This window comes from Salvelinus fontinalis, chromosome 28 (genome assembly GCF_029448725.1).
Source record: "Salvelinus fontinalis isolate EN_2023a chromosome 28, ASM2944872v1, whole genome shotgun sequence".
NCBI classification, from domain to species: domain Eukaryota; kingdom Metazoa; phylum Chordata; class Actinopteri; order Salmoniformes; family Salmonidae; genus Salvelinus; species Salvelinus fontinalis.
The window spans coordinates 40,328,549-40,353,359 of record NC_074692.1 but is presented as its reverse complement, the minus strand read 5'-3'; positions in this window follow the sequence as shown (position 1 = coordinate 40,353,359).

Below are 24,811 nucleotides of genomic sequence, written 5' to 3'. Positions count from 1 at the left end.
GTCGCCTGAAGTAGTGTATATTCTGATAATTTGCAGGCCACACTACTTTTTCACTACTTTTCAGCTATACTTTTCGTGGCTGTTTATTTACCACCACAGACAGATGCTGGCACTCAGTCAGCTGTATAAGGAAACTGTTGTATAAGTCAGCTGTATAAGGAAACCACTCACCCAGAGGCGGCGCTCCTAGTGGCCGGAGACTTTAATGCAGGGAAACTTAAATCAGTTCTACCAAATCTCTATCAACATGTTAAATGTGCAACCAGAGGGGAAAAAATTCTAGATCACCTGTACTCCACACACAGAGACGCGTACAAAACTCTCCCTCGCCCTCCATTTGGGAAATCTGACCACAACTCTATCCTCCTGATTCCTGCTTACAAGCAAAAATTAAAGCAGGGAGCACCAGTGACTCGGTCTATAAAAAAAAGAATCAGATGAAGCAGATGCTAAACTACAGGACTGTTTTGCTATCACAGACTGGAACATGTTCTGGGATTCTTCTGATGACATTGAGGAATACACCACATCAGTCACTGGCTTTATCAATAAGTGCATTGAGGAACTCGTCCCCACAGTGACTGTGTCACGCCCTGACTTGAGTTATATTTGCTATCTTATTATTTGGTTAGGGCAGGGTGTGACAAGGGGTGGTTTGTTTAGTTTTTGTATTGTCTAGGGTTTTATCTTCTCTAGGGTTTTTTGTTATCTATGGGGATTTTGTATTGTCTAGGGGTTGTAGGTTTATGGTGGCCTGAGTGGGTTCCCAATCAGAGACAGCTGTTTATCGTTGTCTCTGATTGGGGAGCCTATTTAGGTTGCCATTTTCCATGTTGGTTTGATGGGTAGTTGTCCATGTTTAGTTGCCTGTGAGCACTACGTTGGCTTCACGGTTCGTTTGTTAGTTTCTTAGTTTGTTAAGTGTTCTTCGTGGAATTAAAAGATGTATTCCAAGCGCGCTGCACCTTGGTCCACTCCTTTAAACGGCCGTGACAGACTGTACGTACATACCCCAACCAAAAGCCATGGATTACAGGCAACATTCGCACTGAGCTAAAGGGTAGAGCTGCCGCTTTCAAGGTGCGGGACTATAACCCGGAAGCTTACAAGAAATCCTGCTATGCCCTGCAACGAAACATCAAACAGGAAAAGCGTCAATACAGGGCTAAGATTGAATCATACTACACTAGCTCTGACGCTCATCTTATGTTGCAGGGTTTGCAAAGTGTTATAGACTACAAAGGGAAGCACAGCCGCAAGCTGCCCAGTGACACGAGCCTACCGGATGAGCTAAATCACTTCTATGCTCGCTTCGAGACAAGCAACACTGAGAAATTCTTGAGAGCATCAGCTGTTCCGGACGACTGTGTGATCATGCTCTCCATAGCCGACGTGAGTAAGACCTTTAAACAGGTCAACATACACAAGGCTGCGGGGCCAGACGGATTACCAGGACGTGTGCTCCGGGCATGTGCTGACCAACTGGCAGGTGTCTTCACTGACATTTTCAACATGTCCCTGATTGAGTCTGTAATACCAACACGTTTCAAGCAGACCAGCATAGTCCCTGTGCCCAAGAACACAAAGGCAACCTGCCTTAATGACTACAGACCCGTAGCAGTCACGTCCGTAGCCATGAAGTACTTTGAAAGGTTGGTAATGGCTCACATCAACACCCTTATCCCAGAAACCCTAGACCCACTCCAATTTGCATACCACCCAAACATATCCACAGATGATGCACTCTCTATTGCACTCCACACTGCCATTTCCCACCTGGACAAAAGGAACACTTATGTGAGAATGCTATTCATTGACTACAGCTCAGCATTCAACACCATAGTACCCTTAAAGCTCATCACTAAGCTAAGGATCCTGGGACTAAACACCTCCCTCTGCAACTGGATCCTGGACTTCCTGACGGGCCGCACCCAGGTGGTGAGAATAGGTAGCAACACATCTGCCATGCTGATCCTCAACACTGGAGCTCCCCAGAGGTGCGTGCTCAGTCCTCTCCTGTACTCCCTGTTCACCCACGACTGCAAGGCCAGGCACAACTCCGACACCATCATTAAGTTTGCAGACGACACAACAGTGGTAGGCCTAATCACTGACAATGACAAGACAGCCTATAGGGAGGAGTTCAGAGACCTGGCTGGGTGGTTCCAGAATAACAACCTATCCCTCAACGTAACCAAGACTAAGGAGATGACTGTGGACTACAGGAAAAGGAGGACCGAGCATGCCACCATTCTCATCGACGGGGCTGTAATGGAGCAGGTTGAGAGCTTCAAGTTCCTTCGTGTCCACATCAACAACAAACTAGAATGGTCCAAACACACCAAGACAGTCGTGAAGAGGGCACGACAAAGCCTATTCCCCCTCAAGAAACTAAAAAGATTTGGCATGGGTCTTGAGATCCTTCTACAGCTGCAACATCGAGAGCATCCTGACCGGTTGCATCACTGCCTGGTTCGGCATTTGCTTGGCCTCTGACCGCAAGGCACTACAGAGGGTAGTGCGTACATCCCAGTACATCACTGGGGCTAAGCTGCCTGCCATCCAGGATCTACACCAGGCAGTGCCAGAGGAAGGTCCTAAAAATTGTCAAAGACCCCAGCCACCCAGTCATAGACTGTTCTCTCTACTACCGCACGGAAAGCAGTGCCGGAGTGCCAAGTCTAGGACAAAAAGGCTTCTCAACCATTTTTACCCCCAAGCCATAAGACTCCTGAACAGGTAATCATATGGCTACCTGGACTATTTGCATTGTGTGCCCCCCCCAACCCCTCTTTTACGCTGCTGCTACTCTCTGTTTATCATATATGCATAGTCACTTTAACTATACATTCATGTACATACTACCTCAATTGGGCCGAACAACCAGTGCTCCCGCACATTGGCTAACCGGGCTATCTGCATTGTGTCCCACCACCCACCACCCGCCAACCCCTCATTTACGCTACTACTACCCTCTGTTCATCAAATATGCATAGTCACGTTAACCATATCCACATGTACACACTGCCTCAATCAGCCTGACTAACCGGTGTCTGTATGTAGCCTCGCTACTTTTATGGCCTCACTACTGTATATAGCCTGTCTTTTTACTGTTGTTTTATTTCTTTACTTACCTATTGTTCACCTAACACCTTTTTTGCACTGTTGGTTAGAGCCTGTAAGTAAGCATTTCACTGTAAGGTCTACTACACCTGTTGTATTCGGTGCACGTGACAAATACATTTTGATTTGATTTGGACTTGCTCAGCACATTTTTACTCCTTCACTTATTTAGGCTTGCCATAACAGTGGTTGAATACTTATTGACTAAAGATATTTCAGCTTTTCATTTGTAATTAATTAGTGGAAGAAAAAAATAATAATTCTCTTTGACATTATTGTGTGTAGGCTAGTGACAACACATCTCAATTTAATTCATTTTAAATTCAACAAAATGGGGAGAAAAAAAAAAAAAATAATGGGGTAAAGTCAAGGGGTGTGAATACTTTCTGAAGGCACTATCTACACATCTACCTCAATTTCCTCAAACCCCTGCAAATCAACTCGGTACTAGTAGTACCCCATTATTGTTACTCATTGTGTATTTACAATTAAGTTTTCAACTTTTCTATTATTTTTCCATTTTCTATCTCTCTGAGTTTTTCACGCTCAACACTTTCCCGTGTGTATCAAGAATGGTCCTCCAACCAAAGGACATACAGCCAACTTGACCCAACTGTGGGAAGCATTGAGACAATATGGGCCAGCATCCCTGTGGAACACTTTCGACACCTTGTAGAGTCAATGCTCTGACAAATTGAGGTTGTTCTGAGGGCATGTGGGTGGGCAACTCAATATTAGGAAGCTGTTCCTAATGTGTGGTATACTCAGTGTATGTAATTTAGCAGACACTTTTATCCAAAGCGACTTGGATTCCATAAACAGTAGTGAACCACTCGGTCTCTCCAGTAGGAGAGGACAGAGTCTGAGGAGAGGGATGGTTAGCCTGTAGTCCTCCATTTTTTTTTATTTCACCTTCATTTAACCAGGTTGGCCAGTTGAGAACAAGTCCTCGTTTACAACTGTGACCTGGCCAAGATAAAGCAAAGTAGTGTGACACAAACAACAGCACAGAGTTACACATGGAATAAACAAGTGTACAGTCAATAACACAATAGAAAAAAAAGAAAGTCTATATATAGTGTGTGCAAATGGCGTGAGGAGGTAAGGCAATAAGTAGACCATAGTAGCAAAGTAATTACAATTTAGCAGATTAACACTGGAGGTAGGCAGGTAGACATTCACTGTACAGGTCACACAGACACTTAAGACATTGTATCATTCCCATTATGGTGTCTGTGAGCATGGGCAGCACCATTGAGGTCATCTCCATTTTGAAGTAGTATATTTTTATTCTTCTACTACTTCTATGAGTTGGTAAACAAACTGAAAGGGTGTATACTGCCACCTGGAGGGTGTTGTTTGAACAGGTATAATGCCAAGGTTGGTGATTTATTGCCACCTGCAGTTATGGAATGGGGCGGCAGGTAGCCTAGCGGTTAAGAGCGTTGGGCCAGTGAACGAAAGGTCGCTTGCTGGATCAAATCCCCAAGCCGACTAAGTTGATGTGCACTTGAGCAAGGCACTTTATCCTAGTCGCTCTGGATAAGAGTGCCTGCTAAATGACTCAAATGTAAATGGAATGTTTGCTCACGTGACATTATTATTGCTCACGTGACCTGGATGGAATTATGTGAGCCTTCATTAACCCATAGGAAGTCCCACTCAGTTGACTAAAAAATGGTGAAATGGTGGAAGTCCTCAAAGTCCACATCTGTTCAAGGCCCTTACCACAGTTGATGTTTGCAAAAGGCAAGGCACCATGATCAGCCTTGGCCACAGATGTAGAGAGGAGCACAGCTCAGCAACAACACACAGCTGTGTCATTGTGTGTGTGTGTGTGTGTGTGTGTGTGTGTGTGTGTGTGTGTGTGTGTGTGTGTGTGTGTGTGTGTGTGTGTGTGTGTGTGTGTGTGTGTGTGTGTGTGTGTGTGTGTGTGTGTGTGTGTGTGTGTGTGTGTGTGTGTCCTTTAGTACACTGATAAGCAAGCAGGCTTACCCCATCCATAGACTGATAATGATAAAAAGACGGAGAGAGGGATGGAGAGAGGGAGGCTTAAAGACGGCATTAGAGGAATGCATACAAATCTAATATTATGGGATAGGCCCCACTGGGGAGAAGGCTCAGCAGGGGTTGTCACGGAGATAGGGTATCCGTGGCGATCTGTGTGATGTTGGAAGGAGGAGCGGCAAAGCCTCTGTGGTTCAGTACAGTCAGACAGTGTGTGTGGCTGCAGGACACTGCAGGACACAGGACACTGAGCCACACACACAAAAACACACAACGAACAGAACAAAGGCCTATAAAGTCTGGATTATTACCAGTACATGACTAATGTAGAGGGTTTAAATCGTTATAAGGCCCCCATGGCTGCTTTGATCACATATCCTGCAGCAGCCTGCCTTGGACCACACACACACTGCAGGACACTGAGCCACACACACACTGCAGGACACTGAGCCACACACACACTGCAGGACACTGAGCCACACACACACTGCAGGACACTGAGCAACAAACACACTGCAGGACACTGAGCCACACACACACTGCAAGACACTGAGCCACACACACACTGCAAGACACTGAGCCACACACACACTGCAAGACACTGAGCAACGAACACACTGCAAGACACTGAGCAACGAACACACTGCAAGACACTGAGCAACGAACACACTGCAAGACACTGAGCAACGAACACACTGCAAGACACTGAGCAACGAACACACTGCAAGACACTGAGCAACGAACACACTGCAGGACACTGAGCAACGAACACACTGCAAGACACTGAGCCACACACACACTGCAAGACATTGAGCAACGAACACACTGCAAGACACTGAGCAACGAACACACTGCAAGACACTGAGCAACGAACACACTGCAAGACACTGAGCAACGAACACACTGCAAGACACTGAGCAACGAACACACTGCAAGACACTGAGCAACGAACACACTGCAAGACACTGAGCAACGAACACACTGCAAGACACTGAGCAACGAACACACTGCAAGACACTGAGCAACGAACACACTGCAGGACACTGAGCCACACACACACTGCAGGACACTGAGCCACACACACACTTAAAGACACTGAGCCACGAACACACTGCAAGTCACTGAGCAACGAACACACTGCAAGACACTGAGCAACGAACACACTGAAAGACACTGAGCAACGAACACACTGTAGGACACTGAACCATACACACACTGCAGGACACTGAGCCACACACACACTGCAGGACACTGAGCCACACACACACACACTGCAGGACACTGAGCCACACACACACATTGCAGGACACTGAGCCACACACACACTGCAGGACACTGAGCCACACACAGACATTGCAGGACACTGAGCCACACACACACATTGCAGGACACTGAGCCACACACACACATTGCAGGACACTGAGCCACACACACACACTGCAGGACACTGAGCCACACACACACTGCAGGACACTGAGCCACACACACACTGCAGGACACTGAGCCACACACACTGCAGGACACTGAACCACACACACTGCAGGACACTGAACCACACACACTGCAGGACACTGAACCACACACACTGCAGGACACTGAACCACACACACACTGCAGGACACTGAACCACACACACACTGCAGGACACTGAACCACACACACACTGCAGGACACTGAACCACACACACTGAGAGATCACTAGAAATATACTTCCATTTGAAAAGCTCCTGAGAATGTCAATATACGCCTTCCTTAGCAAATAAAACAACAACAAAAAAAGATTGCCCAGCACTGGGCGCAAACTCGTTATGCTCGGAGCCGAAGCACTATGAAACTACGAGATCTTGTTGGTGTGTTTGTGTGTGCATGTGATGAATTCCGCTGAGATTGCAGGTAGCTGTGGTATTTGGTCCTCAGTAATGCTCATGGCTGCTAACGGCATTTAGCACCAACACCAATGAAAACAGGTGAGGTTGCAGGGTGGTCTCCACAACTAGACAAACAACACACTCCAATACATACAGGCTCCAAGGAACTGAGAGGAGGATGCGATACTCATCGTCACACTCACAAAAATATGCACGCACACACACGCACACACACGCACACACACACAGCATGCCCTCTAGGAACAACAAACCAGAGAGGGAGAACAACAACAGAGGGTGAAGACAAGAACCAGCGCTGTAAAAGAGTGGGAGAACAGTCTCCCTGGCATACAGCAAATAAAACATACAACAGTATACAACAATAAGCAAGTATATGTATTTCTTTGATAGGCCATGTTTTGTACCCTGCACCTGTCAACTGTTGGATGTGTGAAGTACTATGGAACCAGGTCCCAGTCCATGAGATGGAATCAACACTAACAGCAGTACACTCAAATGCTACATGAATCTTTACACCTGGTCTCTTGTTAAAGAGCTTTATGATTACAGTAAAACTTCAATTAAAAGCCGTCTCAAATCGTCGCCTGTCCCTTTTAATAGTCGGGCAACGGCACACATTTCAGCAAATAAACGCCCATTTCAAATAAACGGCGGGTCTAAATGAATTGTTTATGATATTTAATGTTTGATTTGTTACATTAAATAATTCAGTAATGACTCAGTAATGATAATTCAGTAATTATGGAAATCATACATTTTTATCGCAAGTAAGAAACTGCTAGCCATTGGCTGCTAACAGACATTGAAAACAATAGAAGCCTCTAGTGGCCAAAACCCTGTATTAGCATGGGCAGCGCCATTGACAGCTTCCACCATTTTAATGTAGTCAACTGGATGGAACTTCCAATTTCATTGGCTGATCCCTCCTGATGACAAAGTTGGAGTCATGTCGCCAGCCAAACGTGAAGAAAATGTATTGGATACTTTAAAATGGAGATAATCTTGTCTTGTCCCGTCCCATGTATCGTTTTCTTCGTATAGATTTCGTATATATTTTTTATATTTTTATCTCAATTTCCATCTACGGACTGAACATACTCTCCTGCAACCCGCCTCACCCAATGTGGTACGGAGCTGCTATTTTTTACACTTTAGAACCGGAACCCCCATCAGAAGCTAACTAGCTACTAGCTAGTAGTCAGTTAGCCACTACTAGCGGTCATCACCATTAACTCGGACATCAGCCAGCCTCAGCCCGGTCAATTTCTCCCAGTCTGCACAGCGTGATATCAACCCAGAGCATATTGGACTGCTTTTTCTCCACCACATCTCCATATCTCCAGATTCCTACCTCAAGCTCTGAACCTTCACACCGGATCATCACAGCTAGCTAGCTGCTATCTGAGTGGCTACTCCTGGCTAACGTCTCTGTCCCAAAGCAAGCACCAGTTAGCCTGGAGTTAGCCTCGAGATAGGCCCATCTCCCGGCTAGCCAAAGAGGTCCATCAGCCAATTCTTGGGCAACAATACCTATTTTCCCAATTGGCCTGGACCCTTTAACTGCCAACATGGTGCCCCGCCAATCCATCATGACTGGTCTGCCGATGTAACCCTCCGAGGGGGTTTCAACAGGCTCTTCCGTTGCGACGTCCCCCGGAGGCCAATCTGCTAGCTTGCTAGCCTCGTGCTGCTAGTAGTCTGAATCGCCATGTCTCCAGCTCGCCTAGCTACTCACTGGACCCTATAATCACTCAGCAACACATGCCTCTCCCTAATGTCAATATGCCTTGTCTATTGCGGTTTTGGTTAGTGATTATTGTCTTATTTCACTGTAGAGCCTCCAGCCCAGCTCAATATGCCTTAGCTAGCCATTTTGTTCCACCCCCCCCACACCTCACCTGGCTTAACTGGTGCCTCTAGAGACAAAACCTCTCTCCTCGTCACTCAAATCCTAGGTTTACCTCCACTGTATTCACATCCTACCATACCATTGTCTGTACAATATGCCTTGAATCTATTCTTCCGCGCACAGAAAATTGCTCCTTTTACTCTCTGTTCCAAACGGACTCGACGACCAGTTCTTATAGCCTTTAGCCGTACCCTTATCCTACTCCTCCTCTGTTCCTCTGGTGATGTAGACGTTAAATAAAGGTGAAATATATAATTTGTTTTAAATAATAATACATGGGAGTTACAGTGCATTCGGAAAGTATGCAGACCTCTTCCCTTTTTCCACGTGTTGTTATGTTACAACCTTATTCTAAAATTTGATTAAATGAATACACAACACCCTATAATGACCCCATAACAACAGAAATACCTTATTTAAAAGAAAAAACCAAGCCATGGGGTTGAAGGAATTGTCCGTAGAGCTCCGAGATAGGATTGTGTCGAGGCCCAGATCTGGAGAAGAGTACCAAAATATTTCTGCAGCATTGAAGGTCCCCAAGAACACAGTGGCTTCCATCATTCTGAAATGGAAGAAGATTAAAACCACCAAGACTCTCCTAGAGCTGGCCGCCCGGCCAAACTGAGCAATCGGTGGAGAAGGGCCTTGGTCAGGGAGGTGACCAATGGTCACCCTGACAGAGGTCCAGAGTTCCTCTGTGGAGATGGGAGAACCTTCCAGAAGGACAACCATCTCGGCAGCAATCCACCAATCAGGCCTTTATGGTAGAGTCGCCAGACAGAAGTCACTCCTTAGTAAACATCACATGACAGCCCACTTGGAGTTTGCCAAAAGGCACGTAAGGACTCTCAGACCATGAGAAACAAGATTCTCTGGTCTGTTGAAACTATGATTGAACTCTTTGGCCTGAATGGCAAGGGTTACTTCTGGAGGAGCCCTTGCACAATCCCTAAGGTGACATATGGTGGTGATAGCATCATGCTGTGGTGATGTTTTTCATTGGCAGGGACTGGGAGACTAGTCAGGATTGAGGGAAAGATGAACGGAGCAAAGTAGAGAAATCCGTGATGAAAACATGCTCCAGAGCGCTCAGGACCTCAGACCTGGGCGAAGGTTCACCTTCCAACAGGACAACGACCCTAAGCACACAGCCAAGACAACGCAGGAGTGGCTTTGGGAGAAGTCTCTGAATGTCCTTGAGTGGCCCAGCCAGAGCCCTGACTTGAGCCCGTTCGAACATCTCTGGAGAGACCTGAAAATGGCTGTGCAGCAACGCTCCCTATCCAACCTGACAGAGCTTGAGAGGATCTGCAGAGAAGAACGGGAGAAACTCCCCAAATACACATCTGCCAAGCTTGTAGATTCATACCCCAGAAAACTCAAGGATGTAATCACTGCCAAAGGTGCTTCAACAAAGTACTGAAGAAAGGGTTGGAATACTTATGTAAATGTGATATCCGTTTTTTTTATATACACTTGTTTTTGCTTTGTCATTATGGGGTATTGTGTGTAAATTGAAGGGAAAAAACAATACATTTTAGAATAAGGCTGTAACGTAACAAAATGTTGAAAAAGTCAAGTGGTCTGAATACTTTCCGAATGCACTGTATAATGCTTTTGAAGGACCCAAAGTCAATATACAATTGTAGAAATGTAAAGAAAAACAGGAGTCAAAACAAAACATCAGACTAAACAAAAACATGAATAAAGAAAGTGGTGGGCTAAACGATGGAGAAGAATGTGCTGTATCAGTGTATGGGGAGGGTTGGGTACGAACCAGGTTTAGGGTAAGGGTTTGAGTTTGTTGCTGCTCAGTATGTTGAAGAGAGGAGTGTCTTTGTAGTGTATTTGATGAGTTTATTTTGGTATTCTGTCCTTGAAAAATTGAAGGAAGGAGTTGCAGACTTCAGTGGAGGGAGTAGAGAAGGTGTCGTCATTTGGCTGAAGTAGTTTGCTGACAGTGGAGAACAGAGTCTGGGAGTTATTGGAGCTATTGATGGTGTTGGAAAAGTCGGTGGACCTTGCAGCACTGAGGGCATCTCTGTAGGTGGAGAGGTGGAGTTTGTAGGCCTCTGTCACACCCTGACCGTAGAGAGCTTTTTATGTCTCTATTTTGGTTTGGTTGGGGTGTGATTTGGGTGGGCATTCTATGTTCATTTTCTATGCCCAGTCCGGCCCCCGCAACGAGGGTCCCCAGTCCGGAGTCGGCGGCGAGGGTCCCCGCTCTAGAGGCGCCACCTAAGTGGGCCGAGCCAGAGGTGGAGCGGGGTCTACGTCCCTCACCATAGCCGCCACCGCGGAGAAATGCCCACCCAGACCCTTCCCTATGGGTTCAGGTTTTGCGGCCGGTGTCCGCACCTTTGAGGGGGGGGGGGTACTGTCACGCCCTGACCGTAGAGAGCTTTTTATGTCTCTATTTTGGTTTGGTCAGGGTGTGATTTGGGTGGGCATTCTATGTTAATTTTCGATGTTTTGTATTTCTTTGTTGTTTGGCCAGGTGTGGTTCGCAATCAGAGGCAGCTGTCTATCGTTGTCTCTGATTGAGAACCATACTTAGGTAGCTTTTTCCCACATGGTTTTTGTGGGTAGTTGTTTTCTGTTTTGTGTCTGCACCAGACAGAACTGTTTCGTGTTGTTCTATTTTTGTTATTTTGTCTCAGTGTTCAGTTTTAATTAAAAAAGCATGACCACTTACCACGCGCTTTGGTCCACACCTTCTTCAACAGACGATCGTTACAGCCTCAGCGTGGACAGCGAGCCTAGACTTCCTGGTCAGGTGCTCCACGTGGCGGCCAACTTGCTTCAGGGTGCGGAGCTTAGGGGTAAACCAAGGAGAGGAGGAAACAGGTTTAGTTTGGAGGGGGGCAGCTAGTTCATCAGGTGAGTTGGTCAAGGGGCAGAGCAAATGGCGTCAGAGAGTTGGACGGGGTCAACAGCTTTGATGTTGTGGAAGGAGATGAGGCTTTTGTCAGTGTTGTGGGGTGAGTATGAGGTAAGAGAGAAATGAAGGATCTTGTGGTCAGACAGTGGGAACAGGGAGGGGGAAATATGAGTTAGGTTGAGGCCAACAGACCAGACTAGGTCTAGTATGTGTCCCTTGATGCAAGTGGGAAAATTGACATGTTGGGTAATACAGTCCAGAACAGCAATGAAATCAGAGGCAAGTTTTGAGTTTGAGTCCACCTGAATATTCATATCGCCAAGAAACAGTAAGAGGGGGGAGAGTGAGTCAGAAATGTGGAGCAGTTCAGATATCTCAGACAGGAATGATTCATTAGCTTTAGGAGGACGGTACCACGAGAATAGTTGTCATGGAGCAAGATGATTTGTAGGCAAATGAGGAAGACAGTAGAGATACTTTGGAGTTATACAGTACAACGAGGCCGCCACCACGGACGGTGGAGTGGGGGTGACACAAGCAGGTATAACCAGTGGGAGTAGGTTGGTTAAGAGAAAATAAATCACCAGGTTGTTACCAAGTTTCGGTTAGGATGAGGAAGTATAGCTTGTTGTCAAATATTAGTTAATGGAGCAAGGGGGCTTTGTTGTTCATTGATCCAGTGTTGAGGAGAGCAAAGTTATTATTGTGAGGCAGAGAAGTGAGTTTATGGATAGTGGTAGGTTGAAGGGGGCGTAGTTAGTCATGGTTTACAGTACAAGATGATGTCTTGTGAGAAGTGCGCGAGTGAGACCAGAGAGAGTTAATGTTGCTACCAGTAACACAGTTCACAGACTAGTCGAGACGTGAGCCACCATGCAGGCAGCAGCGTCTATGTTAGGATGCATAGTGGGTACATCAGAGTATAGCCGATAGGTATTATTCATGGGGGGAGTAGTATTTGGTCTGGGAAAAACAGGGAGGGGGAAACCATTGTAATCCAGGGCAGAGCACAAACAGCAGGAACAGAGAGTAGCCAGTGGGCAGCAGCGTGACAGTGATTTAAATCCAATAAAACGTCAGATAAATCCACACAAAAACTACAACGTTTGGCAAAGCAGCAAGCCAGAGCCCAACTAGCCTACTCTAAACCAGCCAGCACTAGAACCCACAGTCTGAAAAACAACCTTTACCGGCCGAGCAAAAACAAAGGGAGAGTGGAGACTTAATGAGATTGATGGCTGAGGCCCAAAAGAGTGGAAGCTGGGTTAGTAGAGCGAGAGCCAGGGAGAGAAGCGCTAAAGGGGAGAGGCCGTAGAGCTAGCCAGCGAATAAGCAGGGGGGAGGTGGGAGCTACACCAGGCCAAGGGAGAGTCAAAGAGGGTAGGCAGATAGGTATTCCAGAGGGAGGTATGGCAGGGGAATTCCAACATATAGAAATTCCGAAGGCATTAACCCAGAGGTGAGTCAGGGCACCAGGAAGGCCAGCGATCGGAGGAAGAATCCAGGCAGGTGATCACAGCAGCGCAGTCCAGACTCAGAGGTAGGCTAACAGCGAACTAGCAAGATAGCTAGCACTAATAAGCCAAGGTTGTAAAAAGCACAAAACTCCAGTAGGCCTAAAAATTGACAAAACAGGCAGAAAAGTTGACAGAAATAAACACTTTTTATTTGACAAGGTTACTTAAGCCGGACAACGCTGGGCCAATTGTGTGCCACCCTATGGGACTCCCAATCATAGCCAGTTGTGATACAGCCTGGAATCGAACCAGGGTCTGTAGTGACACCTCTAGCACTGTGATGCAGTGCCTTAGACCGCTGCACCACTCGGGAGCCCTTAACGAAAAACAGCCGAAGAACAAACAAATCAAAGCTAATGAGTAAACTGTTACTAAACTACCAGGGAGAACCGGCAGTCAAGTACGACGCCAGCAGATACTCTCGCCCAGATATTACATCGCTGCTCAGGGAAACGTGCCAGCAGATACTCTCGCCCAGATATTACATCGCTGCTCAGGGAAACGTGCTAGCCTCAATGGCGCTGCCTATGCAGTCACAGATGCCATAATGGCACAGATACGAATGGTGAGTCCTTTATCTATCTCTGTGCTAACAGCTGAGAATTGCTAGCTAACTGGCTAGCAGAAAAAAACAGTCAACACCTTCAGGAGTACAGACCCCCAAAAATCGACTGATTGCCCTCTAGTGGTGCATGTAAGAACTGACTAAAATGCTCTGTCTAAGAGGAGAATAATTATTCTGTCAAGGACGGTTTTTCTTCTTCGGAAATAGAGGCATACTAAGACAAAAGAAACGTGACAGTGTGTAAATGATAGCACATTAGGGCAGGGAATGAAGAAATGGATTCAAACTGCGGAAGTGAATGCTGGAGAAAAAAAAATAAACTATGCAAATGAGCAAAAGCTGTGTGCATTAAAGGAAATAGACGCCTGGTTCAAATAGAAGCCTGTCTCTAATAAGCATATTTTGTGTTCAGTGATTTATGCAAATAAACGCCCAAGCTATTAATTGAAGTTTTACAGTATGTGACAACATGACTAACCCTTCAAATAAAGGTTGAATCCCCCAAAATATTTTTTTAAATCACATTCCACCTGATGAACTACAGCAGAGTGTAATCATCTAACTTTAAATTCCACCTGATGAACTACAGCAGAGAGCTATCATCTTTAACTTTAAATTCCACCTGACATGATAGATCGACTACAGCCCTCGTTTCACACCCCGTTTCCACCTTGTTAGGGCCCCTCATTAGGGATCCTATTCAGGGGCCCTCCTAAATCACCATGGTAACAGAGCATACACTGCAACTCTGCACGTCTCGCTCCCTCAACAGCTGTTGCACAGATAGGTGAAGGGGGTGTGAAAGAAGAGAGAAGAAAGAAAAGGAGGTATGAATTATGGATGTGTCGCAAAGCAAACGGAGAAAGATGATTTCATGTGGATGGGGGGTGAATGTTTGATGGGTGAGAGTGAAACAATGAAGGTAGAGAGAGGTCATCAGAAGAGATGAAGGTCAAAGTAGTGACCAGTCTCCAACATCGCACCTCATCTTAATGGTTGGCAACCTAATCAAAGCATATTAAATATGGAGGGCTAACTCTATGATTGAACACACTTTAATTTCTAGAGTCACACATTACAAACTGAGTAGGCTACTCCAAAACTCATCTTTAAAACGTCAGGATTGAGCATCAACTTTGAAAAGTACAAAGCATAACAAAGAGTGTTAGCCCCATCTATGAGTGGGTGTGAGACAAATGAGTGTGAGTTAGACCAAGCACCTTGAAACCCTCCCAGTCCACAGCACTGCTTCACTGGGGTATTGCCTACTAATTACGGCCATGCCTGTAAGCCAAACTCACCTCGCTCCTCTGTTTCTCTGCTTCCCACCTTCAAAACGTCACAGGACGACGCTCTGATAACAGATTTTTTTTTAACTCAAAACCATTCAAATTAAAATAGGAACAACTTTGGTTGATTTCCAAAGATAAAAACTTTTTAGTGTTACTTTCGGTTGAGTTCCTTCAACAATCAAATCTTCCCTGAGGAGAGAACAGGTAGAGCATATCTGGGGCCCGAGACAGAGGGGAAGAAAGGGAGGTAGAAAATGGTAAAAAGAACTGGAGAGGGAAAGGGAGAAAGAACAGAGAGAGATAGGGCAAACACAGTTGTAACTTCTCTCGGATCACATTAGGGCTGGCCCCGACTAAAAAAAAATGTTAGCCGACCATGAGTCGTCTGTTCTTTTGACCAATCGATTGGTCAAATTTTTTAAATTAGCATTTTTACATATAATGGACACATCCTATGTGTTTTAATCAAATCGACTGTATGCATTGAGCTTGTCTGATGCTTTAAGCAAACTTTTTGATGAAATAATTAAGACACACAAATGACTAGTGGGAGTCCGACCGCAATTTATTCGATTGTGCCGGGTCTGGCTCAGACTTGCTGCGCTGTGTTAATTAATAAAAAGAGACAGCGAGTGACTGTGACTAGCACCCGTTCTCTCTCCTCTCTGCTGCAGCGACCACCACAGAACATCAACAGCGTGTATCACGCTGTCCGTGTTGCTGGAGCTGCAACATAATTACAGCCATTTCTGAATTAAAAGTTATGCTTACCAAAATCCCTAATTCGTTTAGGAAAAATATTCCCTATTTCCTTGCTCTCTTTACGTGACACACTTATGCATCTCATGCATGTAACGAATAGGGCCTGACCTATAGCATATCAGAATCACATCAATAAATTGGTTATAACAAACTCTGTACACCTTAACACGTGACAGCAAAATGGATGCAGAGGGCGTGACAAATAAACTTGAAACGGGGAAATGTTTACTGGTTGCTCAGGATGTAAAGGGAAAGTCCGATGTAAAGGGAAAGTCAGATGTGTGGAAAATACTGGAGATCAAGAATAATAAGGTAAGGATCAAGCGCTGAGTGCATATTACGTGTGCCGAACAGGTGCTGATAGATTCAAATAAAAAAACTCTGCCCGTTTGGAACAACGTAAACAACTTTAAATAAATTATAAGCATACCAGAGAGTCTGTTGTGAAGTTTTTTGTTTTTTATTGTGAAGCTTTTATTACAGCAAAGACTAAAAACAGTCGCATTCATTTGTGAATGCAATTTCAGAAATGTTACGGTTTAGGCCTATTTGTTATTTACGCTAATTATTCAATGGTTGCTTTGTTATTTTAAAACTAAAATTCTTGATTTCATTTCAAATCATGAATGACTCATATGCTGTGTGATGATATGAATGATTAACTGATTAATTGATACAGTAGCCTATATACTGTAAATATTGAAATAGGCCTAAGTAAGTTACAGGGTGGCAGTGGTTAGAGCTTCAGGCCTGTAACCAGAAGGTTGCTAGATTGAATCCCCGAGCTGACAAGGTAAAAATCTGTCCTTCTGCCCCTGAATAAGGCAGTTAACCCACCGTTCCTAGGCCGTCATTGTAAATAATAATTTGTTCTAAACTGACTTGCCTAGTTAAATAAAGGTTCCATAGAAAAGCTAAACAGGATGTGCTCTTTGGCCTACAGCTTGATGGTGTTTATATAACGCTGCTATACTAAGCCTAGTAATGATAATGACATGACTTATTATTATAATGATCATAATAATAGTTGTAATAACAATAAGGAGTTAAAGGGAAAAGGAGGGTTATTATTATTATAAATTACATTTCCTGACAATTTGGAACGGTGTAAATGATAAATGATTAATAATACCAAATGATTAATAATTGTTTGCTTGACATGTGGTTGCGTGACGATTGGTGCTCACGGAATCAGTAGGCTAATAAACAAACATTCAAACAGGCAACAGAAGCAGGATCTGTTGAATTTCTGTAGATGCACATTTAACAGGTAGGCTATTGATTATATACCTAATTAAATTGGGGTTTCAACTCAACAGCGCACTGATGTGTTTCAGAACCGTGGACAGCGACCACTATCCAACGCGGGAGAAAGCGCATTTGTTATAAAATAATATTATGTTTATTAGTGTTGCATCACTCTTCTTATGTAATATAACCATATAAAATGCCAGGAGCACATGTCTTAGACTGATGGACTGTGCCATCCCCATAGCCTCCATAATGGATCAGTCCACCATGATACTTCTTTTTTTACTGCTTGACTAAAGAAATCTCTGTCGGTCAACAGCCTATCGACCAAACAATTGACTAGTCGACTAAATGAGGTCAGTCCTAGATCACATTGAGCATTTCTATTCACCTCTGTAACCATTAAAGCTAGGAGTCCTACTGTACCTAACCCCATAGAGAAAGCGAGAGAGACGGAAACAGATTTGGACTAAAAGAAAGAGGCATTACCATGGAGGAGCAATCACTGACTTAAAAGCTTCTCCTGCTGAGTCGAAGAGCTTTGTAGAAATGTAAAAAGAAGAGAGAAATTAGAGTAGGAACGATTGGCTTGTTTGACAGCTACAGCTGAGAAAGCAACGTGTCTTTGGTTGATGGAAGAGAGAAAAAGCAAGGAGGAGAGATGGAGAGAGAAAGAGAGGGAGCGTGTGTGTGTATAGGAGAGTGATAGATAGAGAGAAAGTCAGAATGTGAAAGAGCTAGAAGAGGAGCAAGCCCAGAGACCTCTTTGTTCATTTCTGCATCATTCTCTCCTATTAGTTTGGCTCTTCTGGCTGTCCAAACACTGCTGAAGCCTAATAAAGCCTGAACACACACACACACACACACACACACACACACACACACACACACACACACACACACACACACACACACACACACACACAGCTGAATAAAAACCTGAAGCTCTAATGGCGACAGGGGGAGCAGTATTTCCACTCCGCTTTTAAAACCGTACCACACACACACACACACTACCTCTACCCACAATGGATACACTCACCAAAACCGCAGACATTTTAAATGGGCTAAATTTAGGTTATTTGGCACACATCTTGATTTCCCATTTTACACCCGTTTGGAGTGTACGGACAGTCTACGTTCCCTACCCTTTTCAGGAGTCCAAAGTGCCTTTAGAAACTATTCCTATGCCTTTACTGTCACGTTCCTGACCTATTTATGTTAGTTTTTGTGTGTTAGTTGGTCAGGACGTGAGGTTGGGTGGGCATTCTATGTTATCTGTTTCTATGTTGGTTTCGGTTTGCCTGGTATGGCTCTTGATTAGAGGCAGGTGGTTTGCGTTTGCCTCTAATTAAGAGTCATATTTAGGTAGGGCATTCTCACTGTTTGTTTGTGGGTGATTGTCTCCTGTGTCAGTATGTTTGTTCGTACCACACTGGACTGTAGCGTTTGTTTGTTTCGTTTTCGTTTCGATGTCGTCTGTTTCCTGTACGTAAGTTTATGTTTAGTTATGTAAGTTTATGTTCAGGTTTCGTCAACGTCGTTTTGTTATTTTGTAGTTTGAAAGTGTTTTGTTTCGTTTCGTGTTTGCCATCATCGTTGTTTAATAAAGATGGCTTATTTCCCAAAGCCTGCGTTTTGGTCTGAGGATCCTTCTCTCCTCACCTCATCCGAGGATGAGGAGAGCGTCACCCGTTACAGAATCACCCACCAACAAGCTAAGACCAAGCGGCAAAGGAAAACGAAACGGAGTAAGGGACAGGAGAGAAAGGAGCAATGGACATGGGACGATGTTTTGGATGGAAAGGGTTGCTACACTTGGGAGGAGATCCTGGCTGGGAGGGATCGCCTCCCATGGGAACAGGTGGAGGCATTGAGGAGAGCAGAGGCTACCTGGGAGAGGAACCGGAGCTATGAGGGAACGCGTCTGGCACGGAAGCCGAAAAAGCCCGTAAGTAATTCCCAAAAATTTCTTGGGGGGGGGCTAGGAGATAGTGGGCCAAGGGCAGGTAGGAGACCTGCGCCCACTTCCCAGGCTTACCGTGGAGAGCGGGAGTACGGGCAGGCGCCGTGTTACGCAGTAGAGCGCACGGTGTCTCCTGTACGAGTGCATAGCCCAGTGCGGGTTATTCCACCTCCCCGCACTGGTAGGGCTAGATTGAGTATTGAGCCAGGTGTCATGAGGCCGGCTCAACGCGTCTGGTCTCCAGTGCGTCTCCTCGGGCCGGCATACATGGCACCTGCCTTACGCATGGTTTCCCCGGTTCGCCTACATAGCCCGGTGCGGGTTATTCCACCTCCCCGCACTGGTCGGGCAACCGGGAGTATTCAACCAGGTAAGGTTGGGCAAGCTCAATGCTCAAGAGTGCCAGTACGCCTCCACGGTCCGGTATTTCCGGCACCACCTCCCCGCCCCAGCCTAGTACCTACAGTGTATACACTACGCACTAGGCTACCAGTGCGTATCCTGAGCCCTGTTCCTCCTCCACGCACTCTCCCTGTAGTGCGTGTATCTAGCCCGGTGCCTCCAGTTCCGGCCCCACGCACTAAGCTACCAGTGCGTCTCCAGAGCCCTATACACACTGTATATTCTCCCCCTACTAATCCTGATGTGCTTGTCCTCAGCCCGGCGTCACCAGTGCCGGTACCACGCATCAGGGATAGAGTAGGCTTTGAGAATACAGTGTGCCCTGTTCCTGCTCCCCGCACTAGTAGGAAGGTGCTTGTCATTAGCACGGTGCCTCCAGTTCCGGCACCACGCACCAGGTCTACAGTGCGCCATATCCGGCCAGAGCCATCCGTCTCCCCAGCGCCATCTGAGCCATCAGTCTCCCCAGCGCCATCTGAGCCATCCGTCTCCCCAGCGCCATCTGAGCCATCCGTCTCCCCAGCGCCATCTGAGCCATCCGTCTCCCCAGCGCCGTCTGAGCCATCCGTCTGCCAGGAGCCTGCAAAGCCGCCCGTCTGCCATGAGCCTGCAAAGCCGCCCGTCTGCCATGAGCCTACAGAGCCGTCAGCCAGACAGGAGCCGCTAGAGCCGTCAGCCAGACAGGAGCCGCTAGAGCCGTCAGCCAGACAGGATCTGCCAGAGCCGCCAACCAGACAGGATCTGCCAGAGCCGCCAACCAGACAGGATCTGCCAGAGCCGCCAACCAGACAGGATCTGCCAGAGCCGCCAACCAGACAGGATCTGCCAGAGCCGCCAACCAGACAGGATCTGCCAGAGCCGCCAACCAGACAGGATCTGCCAGAGCCGCCAACCAGACAGGATCTGCCAGAGCCGTCAGAGCGCCATGAGCAGCCAGAGCCGTCAGAGCGCCATGAGCAGTCAGAGCGCCATGAGCAGCCAGAGCCGTCAGAGCGCCATGAGCAGCCAGAGCCGTCAGAGCGCCATGAGCGTCGAGAGCCGTCAGCCTGCCATGAGCGTCGAGAGCCGTCAGCCTGCCATGAGCGTCGAGAGCCGTCAGCCTGCCATGAGCGTCGAGAGCCGTCAGCCTGCCATGAGCGTCGAGAGCCGTCAGCCAGCCATGAGCATCGAGAGTCGTCAGTCAGCCATGAGCTGCCCTTCAGCCTGAAAAGGCTAGATACCCAGAACTGCCCATCAGTCCAGAGCTGTCTCTCTGTCCGGAGCTGCCCTTCTATCCTGATCTCCCTCTCTATCTTTATCTACCTCTATAGTCTTATCTATCCCTCTGTCTTGGTTTATCTTTCTGTCCCGGTATTGTCATTATTAGATATGTTATTAGGAGGATTTTGTGGGGGAAGTAAGAGGGTGGACATTCTTGAAGGGAGGGGGCTAGGATGGATTATGGTGGGGTGGGAACCGCGCCCGGAGCCTGAGCCACCACCGTGGTTAGATGCCCACCCAGACCCTCCCCTAGGCTTTGTGCTGGTGCGTCCGGAGTTCGCACCTTGTGGGGGGGGTACTGTCACGTTCCTGACCTATTTATGTTAGTTTTTGTGTGTTAGTTGGTCAGGACGTGAGGTTGGGTGGGCATTCTATGTTATCTGTTTCTATGTTGGTTTCGGTTTGCCTGGTATGGCTCTTGATTAGAGGCAGGTGGTTTGCGTTTGCCTCTAATTAAGAGTCATATTTAGGTAGGGCATTCTCACTGTTTGTTTGTGGGTGATTGTCTCCTGTGTCAGTATGTTTGTTCGTACCACACTGGACTGTAGCGTTTGTTTGTTTCGTTTTCGTTTCGATGTCGTCTGTTTCCTGTACGTAAGTTTATGTTTAGTTATGTAAGTTTATGTTCAGGTTTCGTCAACGTCGTTTTGTTATTTTGTAGTTTGAAAGTGTTTTGTTTCGTTTCGTGTTTGCCATCATCGTTGTTTAATAAAGATGGCTTATTTCCCAAAGCCTGCGTTTTGGTCTGAGGATCCTTCTCTCCTCACCTCATCCGAGGATGAGGAAAGCGACAGCCTTTACATTTACTTATTACACAATTTGTTGTGTTACAGCCGGAATTCAAAAATGGATTTAAAAAAATGTTTTCCGTCACCCATCTACACACAATAGTCCGTAATGACAAAGTGAAAACATGTTTTTAGACATTTTTGCACATTTATTGAAAATAAAATACAGAAATACACTATATAAAAAAAGTATGTGGACCCCTTCAAATTAGCGGATTTGGTTATTTCAGCCACACCCGTTGCAGACAGGTTTTTAAAAAACTAGCACACATCTATGCAATCTCCATAGACAAACATTGGCAGTAGAATGGCCTTCAACATGGCAAGTCATAGGATGTCAGTTTCTCAAATTTCTGCCCCGCTAGAGCTGCCCCGGCCATCAGTAAATGCTGTTATTGTGAAGTGGAAACGTCTAGGAGCAACAACAGTTCAGCCGCGAAGTGGTAGGCCACACAAGCGCACAGAACTGTACCGCCGAGTGCTGAAACGCGTAGTGCGTAAAAATCCTCTGTTCCCACTATTGAGTTCCAAACTACCTCTGGAAGCAACGTCAGCAGAAGAACTGCTCATCGGGAGCTTCATGAAATGGGTTTCCATGGCCGAGCAGCTGCACATAAGCCTAAGATCACCTAGCGCAATGCCATGTGTCGGCTGGAGTGGTGTAAAGCTCTCCGCCATTGGACTCCGCCATTGGCAGTGGAAACGCATTCTCTGGAGTGATCAAATCAAATTGTATTAGTCACATGCGCCGAATACAACAGGTGTAAACCTTACAGTGAAATGCTTACTTATGAGCCCCTAACCAACAGTGCAGTTTCAAAATTACGGATAAGAATAAGAGATTTAAAAAAACAAGTAATTAAAAAGGAGCAGTAAAAAATAACAATATATACAGGGGGTGCCGGACCAGAGTCAAGTGCGGGGACACCGGACAGTTGATGAATCACACTTCACCATCTGGCAGTCCAATGTACGAATCTGTGTTTGGCGGATGCCAGGAAGACGCTTCCTGCCCCAATGGACAATGCATAGGGCCAACTGTAAAGTTTGGTGGAGAAGGAATAAAGATCTGGGGCTGTTTTTCATGGTTCGGGCTAGGCCCCTTAGTTCCAGTGAAGGGAAATCTTAATGCTACAGCATACAATGACATTCTAGACCATTCTATGCTTCCAACTTTGTGGCAGCAGTTTCAGCATGACAATGCCCCCGTGCACAAAGTAAGGTCCATACAGAAATGGTCTGTCGAGATCGGTGTGGAAGAACTTCACTGACCTGCACAGAGCCCTGACCTCAACCCCATTGAACACCTTTGGGATGAAATGGAACACCGACTGCGGGCCTAATCGCCCAACATAAGTGCCCGACCTCACTAATGCTCTTGTGGCTGAATTGAAGAAAGTCCTCGCTGCAATGTTTCAACATCTAGTGGAAAGCCTTCCCAGAAGAGTGGAGACAGTTATAGCAGCAAAGGGAGGACCAACTCCATATGAATGCCAATGATTTTAGAATGAGATATTCGACGAGCAGCTGTCCACATACTTTTGGTCACGTAGTGTATCTCATTTAAATAAGTACTCACACCAATGAGTCAATACATGTTAGAATCACATTTGGCAGCGACTACAGTCTTTCTGGGTAAGTCTCTAAGTGCTATGCACATCTGGCTTGTACAATATTTGCCCATTATTTATTTTTATTCAAGCTCTGTCAAATTAGTTGTTGATCATCGCTAAACAGCCATTTTCAAGTCTTGCCAGATATTTTCAAGCAGATTTAAGTCAAAACTGTAACTCGGCCTCTCAGGAACATTCACTGTCTTAGTAAGACACTACCAGTGTAGATTTGGCCTTGTGTTTTAGGTTATTGTTCTGCTGAAAGGTGAATTCATCTCCCGGTGTCGGGTGGAAAACAGACTGGACCAGGTTTTCCTGGACAAAAAGTTAATTGCTTCCTTCTTTTCACTCTGTCAATTAGGTTATATTGTGGAGTAACTACAATGTTGTTGATCCATCCTCAGTTTTCTCCTAACACAGCCATTAAACTCTGTAACAGTTTTTTATTTTTTATCCCTGAGCGCTTTCCTTCCTCTCCGGCAACTGATTTAGGATGGACGCCTGTATCTTTGTAGTGACTGGGTGTATTGACACACCATCCAAAGTGTAATTAATAACTTCACCTTGCTCATTGTCTGCTTTTTTTACCCATCTACCAATAGGTGCCCTTCTTTGCTAGGCATAGGAAAACCTCCCTGGTGTTTGTGGATGAATCTGTGTTTGAAATGCATTGCTCAACTGAGGGACCTTACAGATGTGTGGGATACAGAGAGGTGTGTGTGTGGGATACAGAGAGGAGGTAGTCATTCAAAAATCATGTTAAATACTATTACTGCACACAGAGTTAGTCCATGCAACTTATTATGTGACTTGTTAAGCACATTTTTACTCCTGAACTTATTTAGGCGTTTCCATAACAAAGGGGATGAATACTTATTGACTCCAGATATTTCAACTTTTTATTTTGTATTCATTTGTAAAAATTCAGAAAAACAATTCCAATTTGGCATTACGGGATACTGTGTGTGTAGGCTAGTGACAGAAACATCGTAATTTAATCAATTTTAAATGCATGCTGTTACACAACAATATGTGAAGTCAAGGGGTGTGAATACTTTCTGATGGCACTGTACTGTAGGTATGTACACTGGCACTGTACTGTAGGTACTATGATGGAAATGTGAAGGAGAGTTTTACAAAGATGAAGATGCATAACACCCCATAGTTTCACTCAGATGGAAATACAGTTGGAAGAGCAGCTTACCACCTTCCATCCCACTGCTGACTTGTATCTGAAGCTAAGCAGGGTTGGTCCTGGTCAGTAGCTGATGATGTGGATGTCGATTAAGGCAGCCCCCCGCAACTCTCTGATTCAGAAGGGTTGGGTTAAATGCGGAAGACACATTTCAGTTGAATGCATTCAGTTGTACAACTGACTAGGTATCCCCCTTTCCCTGGATGGGAGACCAGATGCTGCTGGAAGTGGTGTTGGATGACCAGTAGGAGGCAGTCTTTCCTCTGGTCAATTTTTTTTTACCCAATGCCCCAGGGCAGTGATTGGGGACATTGTTCTGTGTAGGGTGCGTCTTTCGATGGGACATTAAACGGGTGCCCTGACTCTCTGGGGTCACTAAAGACCCCATGGC